Genomic DNA, 6,214 nt, shown 5'->3' with positions numbered 1-6,214 from the left:
CTTTGCAGCTGTTAGAATTACGTCAATGAGAGCATCTGGGATAACTGTGCCAGCGCTAGTGCGTGGCCTCAAAGAAGTTGGTGGTGTTAGCTTAAGATGTCTCATTGGAAAATCCTGCTTATTTCCAGTGTCCCGTGTACTTTGAAATTGGGTGAATGAGGGACTTGAATCACCTGATCCTCTCTCTGAGGCATGATTCTTTCCCTCCCCTATTGTAGGAATTCTAGACCTGTACGTCTTTTCTGTTTCCACAGGGACAGAGTCTCTGAGCTCCAGACCAGCTCCAGTCTTCAGACACATACTCCTCCGCACCTGCCCAGTGTAACACTCGACATGCTAGACCCGGGTCTGTCTTCCTGAGCACACACCAAGTTTCTTGTGCTGCCTATCAATGGTCCTATTGCATCACCGAGTCTTTCACACACCGTTTCCCTCAAACAACTTCATTGCCCAAGGTAACCGGAATGACCGGAGATGCCTACATAGCTGGTCATACTGATCAACTGGGTCTATCATCGGAAGCAGCCCCTCTCCTCATACCAAACTCTGGACGGCATTTCCTGCCTGCCTGCCTTCAAGACTCTTGTCAGCCAGTGAGTCTTCCGACCCAGCAGGACTTACTGTGACTCAGGGCCTCTGCCCCTCTCTTTCCTAGAGTTTCCAGATTTCCTTGATGGTAGCAAAGGAAGGTAGGAGGAAGCTAGGGAAGCAGGCGGTGAAATCGAGATCTGCTCTGAAGCAGGACACACGCCTGAGGTTCGGAAATAATGCACTCAAGAAAAACATCCGGAAACACAACTGGCTGGCTTCACGATAAAGTGGATTTCGTGGTCAGGGTGTGAGGGGTTCCTGGTGGCTCTGAATGGTGAGTCTATTGGCCAGCACTGATGAACAGTGACACACTGTCAGGTTGTGGATCTGAAATTTCCCCTCCAGGACAGGGTTGTAAATGCTTGCCCCAGAGCAGGTGGCGTTCTTTTGGCAGAATTTCCTTTATTTCCTGCCTCCTTTTCTCTTCCCAACTCCTATGGAGTAAGTCGAGACCCAAACAGGTGCTCTGCACCTCAGTGTCTATAGACTGTGACCCGGAGACTGCCCACCGTCCCTCCAGGGCACCGCCGGCCATCTGTCCTGCCTATTTCATCAAAGGTATTGCAAATCCTTAGGTTCCAGGCCATGGAGCCCTTGTCCGTCTGCAGATTCTCAGGAAGAATAAGATCCCCTTCTCTGCATTGCATGGAGTGTGACTCGTCTGTCCCAGAGAGAACATGAAGGGTTACACAGTGGCCAGGCCGCCACAGCAAGGGGTGATGAGACAGAATAAAAATGATTAAGATAAAAATAAAACATAGTATCTAACACTTACTAACTTCTTAGTAAGTGCCAGGCAGCGCTCCAAGGGTGACACCTTGCCTAATCCTCATGACAGCTTTTGTGAAGTGGGTAAAACAGACTCCCTGTTTATTCCTGCTTCTCTGCTAAGAGATCTCAATTTAGTTCATGCCCCTGGCACGGCAAAGGAACCGAGCGCAAACACACAAACCTACCAACTCTGAGATGGATGCCCAAAGAAGGGTTTTGAGACCGATGCCAGAGAATTAGGAAACTGAAGCTAAGAAAGGCTGAGGGTATGGCTGGGGGTGTGGCTGAGGGAGTAGCTGAGGGAGTAGCTGAGGGAGTAGCTGGGGGTTTAGCTGAGGGTGTAGCTGAGGGTGTAGCTGAGGGTGTAGCTGGGGGAGTAGCTGAGGGTGTAGCTGAGGAAGTAGATGAGGGAGTAGCTGAGAGTGTTACTGAGGGAGTAGCTGAGGGTATAGTTGAGGGAGTAGCTGAGGGTATAGTTGAGGGAGTTGCTGGGGAGTCGCTGAGGGTGTTGCTGAGGGAGTAGCTAAGGACATAGCTGAGGGTGTAACTGGGGAGTAGCTGAGAGAGTAGCTGAGAGTGTAGCTGAGGAAGTAGCTGAGAGAGTAGCTGAGGGAGTAGCTGAGGGAGTAGCTGAGGGAGTAGCTGAGAGAGTAGCTGAGGGAGTAGCTGAGGGAGTAGCTGAGGGAGTAGCTGAGGGTGTAGCTGAGGGTGTAGCTGAGGGAGTAGCTGAGGGTGTAGCTGAGGAAGTAGCTGAGAGAGTAGCTGATGGAGTAGCTGAGGGAGTAGCTGAGGGTGTAGCTGAGGGTGTAGCTGAGGGAGTAGCTGAGGGTGTAGCTGAGGGAGTAGCTGAGGGTGTAGCTGAGAGAGTAGCTGAGGGTGTAGCTGAGAGAGTAGCTGAGGGTGTAGCTGAGGGAGTAGCTGAGGGGGCAGCTAAATTGATGGAGTACTTACCCAGCATGCAGGAATTCCCGAGTTCAGTCCCAGAGCCATGTTTAACCAGGTGTGGAGGTGCACTCCTGTGATAATAGACTCCAGAGGTGGAGGCAAGAGGATCAAGAGATCAAGGTCAGTCTTGGATACATGAGATCCTGTCTTTAAAAGTTATTTCTGGGGGCTGCCGGAAGTATGAAAGCAGAGACTCTGTCTTATAAAAATGGACGTGTCTCTTCACAGTGTCTCCAATATGGCACAGACTCCAGGTGGTGAGCTCCTGGCCCAGGGAACAGTAAGTCATGAAACAGGCACTTCTGTTGAACAGATGCCCGTCCAGAGTGATGGCCTGTCCTCTGGGATCCCCGCCCTGACGCTGTAACTCTTCTACCCACTGCAGTGTAGAGTGAAATCAAAGCATGGAACCATGGAGTCAAAGAAAGAAGCGGATGAGAAATGGTGGCACCAGCGAGGGTACGAGGTTGGCTTCAAGAATTCCTCATAGGGAGACGCATGGGTCCACCCAAGGGGAAAAAGCTGAACACTTGTGCTAGATGTAAGGGCATGTGCCTGTTCAAGGCTGTGGAGTGAGCTCAGGACAGTCAGCGTCTACCTCTCCCACCTGGAGGTCAAGTCGTCTCTTTTTCAGCCTCCTGTGACTTGGTCCCATATGGCTGGACCAAAGGTGGCTCCTGAGCTGATCGATGGCTCTGCTTGGTGCACCTCTCTGCTCGGAGCCCGTTCCTCTGAGATGGTCCACCACTTTCTACGCACAGTATGAGCTCTCCAGCATCACCCTTTCCCAGCAGCTTCCACATCAGCACCAGGGGATCCTTCTCGTTTCTGTGACGTCATCCTGCACACGTCTCTGAACAGCTGATCCGGAAGCATCTACAGTCCAAAGCTGAGGCCTCAGTAACTCCATAGCTGGTTTAAAGGACACATAGAAATGGAAAGAAAAACCATGCTTTTAGAAACACATCCACAAATAATCACAATCACTAATGGACTGTGAGCTCTTGCTGTATTCTGTGTGGTTTCCTAGACCCAGATATTAGACTGAACATGGTCACTCCTGTTTTCTGCCCATCTTGCTTTGTGTGTGGTGTTTGTTGTGACCAGAAGAAAGGCAAATACTCTCATAGCCAAGCTACAAGAACCTACAGCTGGCAGGCTGTTCTGGGATTCTGGGGGGGTGGGTCACTGTATTTCTCTCAGAAGGGTAGAATACAGAGCTGGGGAGATGGCTCGGTGGGTAAAAATGTTGGCCATGCATACACAATGACCTGAATTTGCTCCTCTGATCCCACTGTGGGAGGAGTGAACTGACAACTGGAAGTTGACCTTTGACCTCCATATGTGCTCTATGGCACATATGCTCACATTCACGTTCACACACACAAGCACATAATACTAACAAAGTAAAATTTAAAAACGCCGTGTAAACCAGCACTGTGCCCCTGTGAGTTTGCTGTGGCACAGTTTGGAACTCTCCAGAACCATTCATTTCCATGTGTCCAATATTCTCCAAATAGTGTCTATGTGTCTAATGCAATGACACGGACAGACATAAACAGTCTGTGCCTCATAGGTCTTAGAGGTGAGCAGATGAGACCAACATTATTAATTAGATAATCTTACTATTAAACATCTGCATCCCTGTTCTTCACACCTATGATGTTTAGGGAAGGAAAGGTGAGCGGTGGCTTCAGGAACCTCATGCCAAGCCAGCTGGCAGGGCACAGGACTTCCAGAGCTCACACTACAAGGGGAGTTGTCACTGGCCTTTTGACCTCTGATCCAGAAGGACCAGATGTCCTGGCTCTGGGCTCCAGGCTGTAGCCAGTGTGTGCCATGGGTCCAGGGCTCCCTCTAGTGGCTGCAGTAGTTCTTAACTCTGGGGATAACTGTCAATATTGGTCCTGTCTGTGGATTTTTTTCATGGAGCCATGGCTCTCCTGAGGACTTTATGAAAATCCCTTCATTGTTGATCTCCAAAGACTCAGGTCTAGGACAGAAGTTCAAAGTCATTTGACTCTTTTTTTTTTTAACAACCTTTACATATGCACATGGACCTACCTTCCTTTCCCCACAGCCCCCAAGCCACCCCACCCCTGTTTGTGGTCCCCCCACTCTGTGAGCAGGCACATGTGAGAAAGGCTGGGAGCTGTGAAGTGAATGATATGAACAGAGACTGCGCTGCCATTTCTTGGCTTTTCAGACCCGAATAATCACACAGAAACTGTATCAATTGCAATACACTTTGGCCAATTACTTAGGCGTATTCCTACCTAGCACTTAGATCTTAAGTTAAACCATTTTTATTATTTTATATTTTACCATGAGGGTTATGGTTTGTTACTTCTTGGGAAGCTACATGATGTCTGCCTGACTCTGCCTTCTTCCCTCCTCCATCTCTGCTCGGATTTTCTGCCTTGCTCTGTTCTGCCCTGCTATAGGCCAAAACAGCTTCTTTATTAACATTCACACCATACATAGGGGAATCCCACATCAAAAGGGATCATGAGGAATGCTTTCTGCCCTCCTCTCAGGATGGTATTTTCTTTGCTCTGTTTCTCTTTGCCTCATGCAGGGACAGAGAAGACTACTGAGTTTTCCTTGGGTGTGAGCTGCAGATCCACTCTGGAGCCAAGTGCAAGGGTCCTGTGCCCACTGAGGCCCGTGACAGACCTTGTGGGAACAAAACCATAGTTCAGAGCAGAAACTTTTTAGAAATATAGAATGTGCAAGCGGCCACCATCCCTTAGACCTGTCATGGCAATGGCTGTGTCAACATGGGGGCAGACCTTCAGGGTTTCTGGGTCACACTATCACACAAAACTATAAAATGTTATTAGATAGTATTTTAAATAATTGTGTAATAAAATATATAAAAAGTAGGTAATAAAACAGTAAAAAGCCAACTTCTCTGACTACAATCCAGGGTCCTTTTTATGCTATCTATGGGTGGGCTAGAAGGCTTGGGAGTTTCTGACCAGAAAGAATACATTTCTGGATTTAGAAGTGTGTGTAGTGGTGTGGTGTCTGTGTATGTGCCTGCCTGTGTGTGTGTGTGCCTGTGTGTGTGTGTGTGTGGTATTTACATCCTGGGGTAAAATATAGAAAACAAGCAAACGGAAAGCCCACGACTCCAGGCATTCAGATATGAAGGCATTTGCTGACTTCTGTGGAAATGAGGAACACTGGGCGAGCTAACCAGAAGCGCTAACAAAGGTACTAGATGAGCACCCTAGGGTTCTCAGCCCTCTTCACGCTGAGCTGCCACCCTTTAACACGTGCGTTAAAGTTCCTCATGTGGTGACCCCAACCATAACATTATTTTCATTGTCTTAACTGTAATTTTGCTACTGTTATGAATCCTAACAAGGGGGTCACAACCCACAGGTTGAAAAACACTGCTCTATGATGGATCGTGCTTCCTTAAAATCTACATGAAGAGCCCCCACCTTCCAATAACTCAGAATGTGACTGTATTTGGAACTGGAGACATAAGGTGACTATAATAAAATGAGGTCAAGACATGGAATTAGCCCAGATGTGCCTGGTGTCCCTACAGGGTGAGATCAGGACACAGAGAGACACGTGGAAGGGTGACACAAACATGTACGGGGACACAGAAGGACAAACCACCTCTCAGTCATGGAGGCCTCAGAAGAAACCATGTCCTCCCACACCCTTATTCAGCTTCTAGGCTCCAGCACTGTAACTAAAGGAATTTCTGTGGCTCAAGTCACCCCGGCTCCAAGAACACATCCACTCCGTGCTTCAAGCTTTCCTGACAGTCTTAATGATAGTGATAACAGAATTCAAAGTAGTACCAAGTAGAGAAAAACAGGGATTCCAATTCAGACGACCCTCCCTGTGGAGTGAATTCTCAATGTATGCAAATGACAAATATTAA

The sequence above is a fragment of the Chionomys nivalis genome, chromosome 1 (genome assembly GCF_950005125.1).
Source record: "Chionomys nivalis chromosome 1, mChiNiv1.1, whole genome shotgun sequence".
Lineage (NCBI taxonomy): Eukaryota > Metazoa > Chordata > Mammalia > Rodentia > Cricetidae > Chionomys > Chionomys nivalis.
The sequence above is the reverse complement of the archived record's forward strand: the minus strand, read 5'-3'. Positions refer to the sequence as shown.